Source organism: Electrona antarctica (assembly GCF_951216825.1).
Source record: "Electrona antarctica genome assembly, chromosome: 11".
Classification (NCBI taxonomy): domain Eukaryota; kingdom Metazoa; phylum Chordata; class Actinopteri; order Myctophiformes; family Myctophidae; genus Electrona; species Electrona antarctica.
Window position 1 is genome coordinate 54,738,791 of NC_136792.1, and position 7,756 is coordinate 54,746,546.

Consider the following 7,756-nt stretch of genomic DNA (forward strand, 5'->3'; position numbering starts at 1 on the left):
GACCAGAATGCTTAGCGTCTCAAGGAAGTCAGCGTCTCTGAATAGATACAAAAACAAAAACAATACAGACTAAGCACTAGAGCAGTCAGCAGAAGTAGAGAAAACATCGAAAATGGACCGAAGAAGGAAATATATTCTCCCGGGTTCTGATCAAACGGATATTCCAAAAAGAACAAGACTATTATGGAAAAGAAGGTTAGTCTTTGTTTTCTTGATTCACATGATAATGCACTGTCTATCTACGTAGTGTTGTAAAGTAACTAAATAGCCTGATTGAATGCAGCTGCCTGCGTGAGCTGTCAGCTGTAACACTGTCTAAACCAAACTATCTGTCTATAATGTTAGTTTAGACTCTAAACTAACATTATAGACAGATAGTCTGTCTAGTGCCTGTTTGCTTCAGGTAAAACTCATATGAAGGGAACATGGTATATATCACTCTATCTATCAACAATGAGTAGCCTATGTAAATTAATAGGCTACTATAGGCCAGTGGTTCCCAAAGTGGGGTCCTGGGACCCCCAGGTGTCCTTGAGGGAGTTCCAGGGGGTCCCCAGCTAAATAATAGTTTCGAACCAAACGGACCCTTTCAGAGTCAAATTAACATTGATTTTACAATATAAATTGGGGCTCCCAGAGATAGAAATGGCATTAAATGGGGGTCAGTAGACTAATGCATGTCAAACTGGGGGTCCTTGAAATGAAAAAGTTTGGGAACCACTGGACTAGGCTAATTTAATTACAATCAATCATATTATTATATAATGTAAAACATGTACATTCTGTCATTGGGGATAGATAGCATGTGCTTTGACATTTACATGTATATTTATAGATAGACTGCTAACTCAGTCTGAGCAAGTACAGTATAGTAATTCTCCATTAGTGCGGTGTACAACATTTCTGGTGTGAAATTGTCTAACATATAACCTCGCCCAAAAAGGCATGCAGGAACCCCACATTTGTGGCCTGCAAATATGAATCAAGTACAAAAAGGCCATTGTGCTTTCTTGGGTTTAAATCCTATTAGTAGACCTTGTATCTGAACTGTTCTGCACTGTGCTTTTCCTATGCAACCTGCTAATAAAGTATTCAATCAATAAATAAATCCATGTTTTCTATCACTTGCACCCAGGAAAGAAATGAGTGAGATTGATCAGCCAAACCAGGATCTTGTAAGTCATGAACTTAAACATACGTAAAACTACACCTTACTTATACTATTGTATTGCCAAATGGATCTCCAAGAACAGAGATCTTCATCAATATATTGAAATATGTGTAGCTTACGAGTACATTTTGCCCATGACTATATTATGAGTGATCTTGCAATATGCTCTTTTATCGGATTATATACAGATTTGTCAAATTTGTTGCAGACATTATGTTGAACCTGCCCTCTTTTGTTTTTTTAGCCAAGAGCCCATGCCAGTTCTGATGCCTGGACCCCCCTAAGTGAACCATCTTCAGAAAGGCTATCAGGAACAACAGAAGAGACAGGCAATGTAAGTTTCAGCTGCTGGAAAACTTTAAATAGCAGATCTTGTTGATCTGCTATTTTGGTTTGTAGACTTTATGGGTGTTAACTTTTGTTTATTTTGTTTCCCCCCCCTCTGTTGTCTTTTATTTTATTTTATTTTTAGGTAACTGATGATTTTGAACCTTGGGTTCCTCTCAGTGGACTACAACGTTTGTCAGAAGCAGAAAACTCTGTAAGTTTCAACTTTGAGGTGTTTAGTTGAAGAATGTATTATTTAGCAATGCTTTCAACTTTTGCAAAAATCTGGCCTGTAGCACTAACATTATAGAGCAATATTAATATATTTGATTTATGCTGGTATCGACCCAGCCAGCTCAAGTTTTGTTGAGCATTTTGGTTTGAGCACATAGTGTAAATTCTATGTTTATAATTAGTAGGTTAGTGTAGCAGCAAATAAAATGCCACAGACGAATAACAGTCTAAGTCCACACTATTGATCCATAATGTATAAATGATAGATTAGGGTTCAGGACAACGAGGCCTTTTCGTGGAGGGTTCAGAATGAAATTTGGACTTAGACTGTTTTTCGTCTGTGGTATTGATGTTTAGTTGAGTACATCAGATAGCCGAGGTTGTGTGTATGTTTGGGTGAAAAAAGGTTTGCCACTGTTCAGCAATGTTGTTTTTGGCAGCAAAGTTCTATTTTAGTTTTAGTCATAGTCTCTTGAATGGCTTTCATTTAGTTTTAGTCACATTTTAGACACCCGGAATGTTTAGTGTTAAAAGTCTAGTTTTAGTCAACTAAATATCATAAGATTGTAGTCAACTAAATCTACAGGTGATTTAATCGACTACAATGTGGGCGTTGATGCCGTCATAATAGCTGATTTTATACTTCCTGATCTACAGTAGATTGTCTATTTTCAGCATGCAAACAAAGTGTAAAATTACTTATACTGGATCTCTTGTCCACTAGTCCCTTCCCAACATTTTAGTCTAGTCATCATAGCTTAGTTTTCATTTAGTTTCCATTAGGTTTCGTCAGTGAAAAAAGGTAAGTCGACGAAAACAACACTGCTGTTCATATATCTGTTTGTACACTTTAGTAGCCAGCAATATGTTAGTGGTAGTCAAGCTAAAGCAATTGTTGTGTTCCCGGCTGCAAAAGCTACACCTGTATCTCCCTATTAACTGAGCTGATACTTCTTATTTGGGGATCTTGAGTGATCTCTTTATTCAAGTTTGGAAGGAAGTTAACTGGTTGGATCAGCGTCTCCCACATGCTACAGTCGTTGGTGGCGACTGTTGGTGGATGACAACTGTGCATGTAACAAAGGTCAATCAATACTTTGTATTATTTTCTTACACAGAACCTGAATGAAGATTCCTCTCACTACAACTCTGACAATGGCTTTGAAGATGTACATGATAATATCAGCCACATTATGGTGAGTATACTGTACAGCAGTGATTCTCAGACATTTTTTTCTCAGGACACCCCTGTAAATACTAGCTTCTTCATCCATGGCACCCCTGAATTCCATTGTTAGTTAACAGTACATTTATGTAAAATATGTAAATCTCCCCCCTAAGATACAGTTTATGTCACAAGGAAAACTTCTGTTTCTATTTTAGGACAGATTGACATGGTGTTTAACCACTTAGTCTTAAACCCCAGCATCTCTATTCTGGGGGGAGCATTTGATTGAAATATGTATTCACAGTTTGCAGAATTACAGTACATTTCAAGCACAAACTCAATACAAAGACTGTTAACTGTGAGTGGACGACCCAATTAAGCATTACACTTACCAAAAACAGCCAATCTACAAGCTCACAACGCAACGTGTTGAGAGCTTATAGATCTGCTATTTTAGGTGAAGAGACATTGAAGAGAGATCAGGTATAGAGGGGCTATAAGCGGTTAAACTTAAGTTATATTGATAATTCCAAATCTTAAAGTATTGAGGCACCCCTTTGAAAAACCCTGGTGTACATTACATTTAAATTTTTTCTTAGACATATTTTAGGAACTAGACATGTTACATTTTGGTAACATGCAGATTGTAAACGATCTATTGATTTTTATTTTGTAATCTGTTTCTTTAGGTAACTGATGACGATGATTCTGAAACATGGAATCCTCTTAGTGGACAGGAAAGTGTATCAGGAGGAGCTGAAGACTGTAAGTTTCAACTGTGGTGTTTAGTTGAACAATGTATACTTTAGCAATATTTTAAACTTCAGCAAGTATCTGGCTTATAGCCTCTTAAACAGACACTTGGCTCTCACACATTTCAAATGCTTCAGCCTGTGTCTATTGAATGCTTGGAAAACCTGGTCAAAACAGAAAGGGAAAAAACATCTAAAGCCGATACAGTACATGTGATAAAATCTGTGTTTGGGGTGATAGTAATTATAATTATAGTAAGTTAATCAAGATGTTGTATTCTTATTTACAGAACCTAAATGCCAATACCTCTCTCTATGACTCCGACAATGGCCCTGAAGATGTACATGTCACTCCTGATGTTGTAAGTATAGTGTACAATACAGTTCACGTTCTATTTTATGTTAATCATCTTAAGAACTAGCCATGTTGCACTTTAGTAAACAATCTAATCTATGTGGTCGGCGGTCGCCGGTTATTATTTTGTAATCTGTTTCTTTAGGTAACTGATGATGATACTGAGCCATGGACTCCTCTCAGTGGACAACAACAAAGTGTATCAGGAGGAGCTGAAGTCTATGTAAGTTAACTGTGTGTTTTTTATTGTTAATTTTCCACATCCTCTCCTCACCTAGTTCACTTTCTTTCACCACACTTCCCAATTCCATTTCATCCTCACTGATTTTCTTCACCTGTTTGATCCCTCACTGATGGTCCTCAGACATAAGAAAGATTAGACATCACATTGACCATGTACTGTACTAGCTGTGGCTGTATGTTATCTTAGTTTACACCTTGGAAGGTGTGTGTGTGTGTGTGTGTGTGTGTGTGTGTGTGTGTGTGTGTGTGTGTGTGTGTGTGTGTGTGTGTGTGTGAGTGTGAGTGTGAGATAGATATCCAATCAGATTTTTTTTCTTCTCCATATCTAGAGCCTGTATGATGACCGTGGAGATTCTATTCCCAGATGTCCTACTTCCCCACTCTTGTTTGAGGATGAATGTTCCACAGAGAGTGAACTTCACTTCAATGATGGACCTAATTTCAGTCAAGCTTCACCAAATACCAGTAACTTTATTCCTAATGACTTTGATGACAGTTTGGATCCATTATTGGAAGTGAAGAAGAAGATTCAATTGTATTTGAAGATAGCCCTGATCAGTCAGTAAATGAGGAATCACATTTTGGAGAAGTCAGTCATGAACAGTTTACTCTGGAAAATGAAGACCCCCTTTACACTGGTTCAAGACTAACCCAAGCTCAGAGTTTTTTACTTATACTTTCATTTGTTTTGAGACACAGCCTCACAGGCATGGCTCTGTCTGATCTCCTAGATTTGATCAATATTCACTGTCCAGAAAACACACAGTTAACCTCAAAGTATCTGTTCTTAAAAGAGCTTAAGCCAGTAGAATGTCACCTACAATGTCACATATATTGTCCAAACTGTGAGTACTACATCGGTGACCAGGATAGTGAAGGACAATGTGTTGTATGCAACACAACATGGGATAAAAACAGCTCACTAAAGAATGGAAACTTCTTCATATACTTACCAATCCAAACACAGTTGGAACATCTCCTTCAAAGGGAAGATATTGCACATTGTCTCAAGTCAAGAGATGGCACATGTAATTCTGACATTTATGAAGATATTGGAAATGGTAAAATGTACCATAATCTGAACAAAATTGGAGGCCCTCTTGACTGTACTCATGGATACTCCTTAACACTTAACTGTGATGGAGTGCCTGTATTCAAATCATCACTCTATAGTATTTGGCCATTATATGGGATTGTAAACGAGCTTCCTTATGCTTTGCGCAAAGAAAATGTTCTAATGTTTGGCTTGTGGTTTGGTAATAAAAAGCCAAATGTTAATTCATTTTTAAAGCCATTCACTTTAGAGTGTCAGAAGTTGTCAAGTGTGGGCTTTAAGATTAAAAGAAACAGCATTTTGGAACAATGTAGAGTTGTGGCAGCTCTTATGATGTGTGATTCCGTAGCTAGGCCCATACTTCAAAACATGACCCAGTTTAATGGTCAGTATGGTTGCAGCCTCTGTTTACATCCCGGTGAACAAGTTGAAAAGGGTCGTGGCACCGTCAGGGTATACCCATACAAAGACGTCCCAAAGAGGGACCACGCTTCAACCATAAGTGATGCAAGAGAGGCGTTGCATACCAAAAAATCAGTGAGAGGTGTTAAAGGGCCCACATGTCTGATAAAGATTCCACACTTTGACATCATATCGGGCCTGCCTCCTGACCATATGCATAATGTACATCTTGGTGTGGTTCGCCAAATGGCAAGCATGTGGCTGGACAGTGAGAATCATGAGAAGCCATATTACATTGGCAATAGAGTGAATGAACTTGATGAACAGCTCTTGCTAATTAAGCCTCCTTGCAATATAACAAGAGTGCCCCGATCTTTTCAGCAAAGGAGATTTTGGAAGGCTAGTGAATGGCAGAACTGGTTACTGTTTTATAGTATATTTGTGCTAAAAGGAATTCTGCCCCAGGTATTTTACAAGCACTGGTTAGTCCTTGTCACCTTTATGTTCATTCTTTGCAAGGACATTATAACAACAGAGGACGTAACAAAATGTGAAAAACTTGTTGTAGATTTTGTCAAACAATTTGAAACACTGTATGGAAAGACCCATGTGTCATTTAATGTACATTTATGTCTTCATTTGCCTGAATCTGTCAGGAATTGGGGACCTTTGTGGGCTCATTCTGGGTATATTTTTGAATCGTATAATGGTGAAATACTGAAAATGTTTCATGGCACTCAGTGTGTTCCTTTACAGATAATGAAACAATTCACGTATAGACAAGTATTGCCTCTTTTGAGGAATGATGCACTGAGAAATGCTGTTCCTGAATGCATCCAGCTATTTAATAACTTAACTGGACGAAAAAGACTGAAGCAGTTTGAAAGAGTAGGCGATCAACTTGTTACCCTTGGTTTACATTATTCTCGAAAACTTTCTAGTGAAGAGACACTGGTCATGAGAGAGCAACTTTCAGTCACCACGGATACAGTCGTGAAAATATTCAGACGACTTCTAGTCAACGGGGAGCTGTATTACTCTCAGGAGTTCACAAGAGTAGTGAAAAGGAACAGTTTCACTGTGCTGTTGCAGAATGGACACATCATCACTGTATACTATTACATTGTAGTAGTGCAACATGGTGACAGAAAATGCTTTGCTTTTGGAAGATCGTATGACAGATCACATAGTACGCTGATTAATGTTGAGAATGTAGTTGGTCTGAAAAGGGAATTTCGGGGCAGGAAACAGATATTTGATGTGACATTGTTCAAAAGAAAATGTATGCTAATTGATCTGCCACAATATGCAAGCCTCTATGCATGTATACCTCCAAGATCCAGTGTGGAGTGTTCACCTATGTGAAGTGAGGGGTGCTCGTATCATCGTAGATCATCCAATAAAACTAAAATAAATATCAAATTAACATTAAAAAAGCCAATTTGCTCAGACACATGATGTAAATTCTCCTTGCATTATCAATGGCATTTAATGTTTGTGTTAGGAAAAAAAAGGGTCACAAGAAAGCCGATTTGCTCAGACACATGACTTAAATTATCCTTTCATTGTCGATGGCATTTAATGTTTGTTTCAATAAACTTGTTTGTGTAATGCAGATTATTTTGTCTTCAATGTATTTTCTTTAGGCTATATAGCTATGCTATGCATGGTCCATGTATATGCTATGGTTGTTTATTTGAGAAAAAAACACTTATATATATATATATATATATATGATACAATATATAACCATATATGGTACAATATATATTCATACATGGCACAATATATGGCATATGCATTTATTGCAATATATTGGAGCATATAAAGTATATATATATATATATCCATATATGGTACAATATATAACATATATATGATACAATATATAATCATATATGGTACAATATATAATCATACATGGCACAATATATGACATGCATATATTGCAATATATTGGAGCACATAAAGTCAATATATAACCATATATGGTACAATGTATAATCATACATGGCACAATATATGGCACATGCATATATTGCAATATATT

At 37.1% G+C, this 7,756-nt stretch overlaps 2 long non-coding RNA genes across 2 annotated transcripts; both read left to right on the forward strand.

Moving 5' to 3' along the window:
- The first annotated feature begins 90 nt into the window (after positions 1-90).
- Positions 91-1,501, forward strand: LOC306931817. Its single transcript, XR_013791069.1, has 3 exons — positions 91-195; positions 1,136-1,175; positions 1,416-1,501. It is a non-coding gene; the product is annotated as an uncharacterized lncRNA (long non-coding RNA).
- A 2,457-nt stretch (positions 1,502-3,958) lies between these two features.
- Positions 3,959-4,642, forward strand: LOC306932510. Its single transcript, XR_013791113.1, has 3 exons — positions 3,959-4,014; positions 4,153-4,230; positions 4,580-4,642. It is a non-coding gene; the product is annotated as an uncharacterized lncRNA (long non-coding RNA).
- Positions 4,643-7,756: the final 3,114 nt, after the last annotated feature.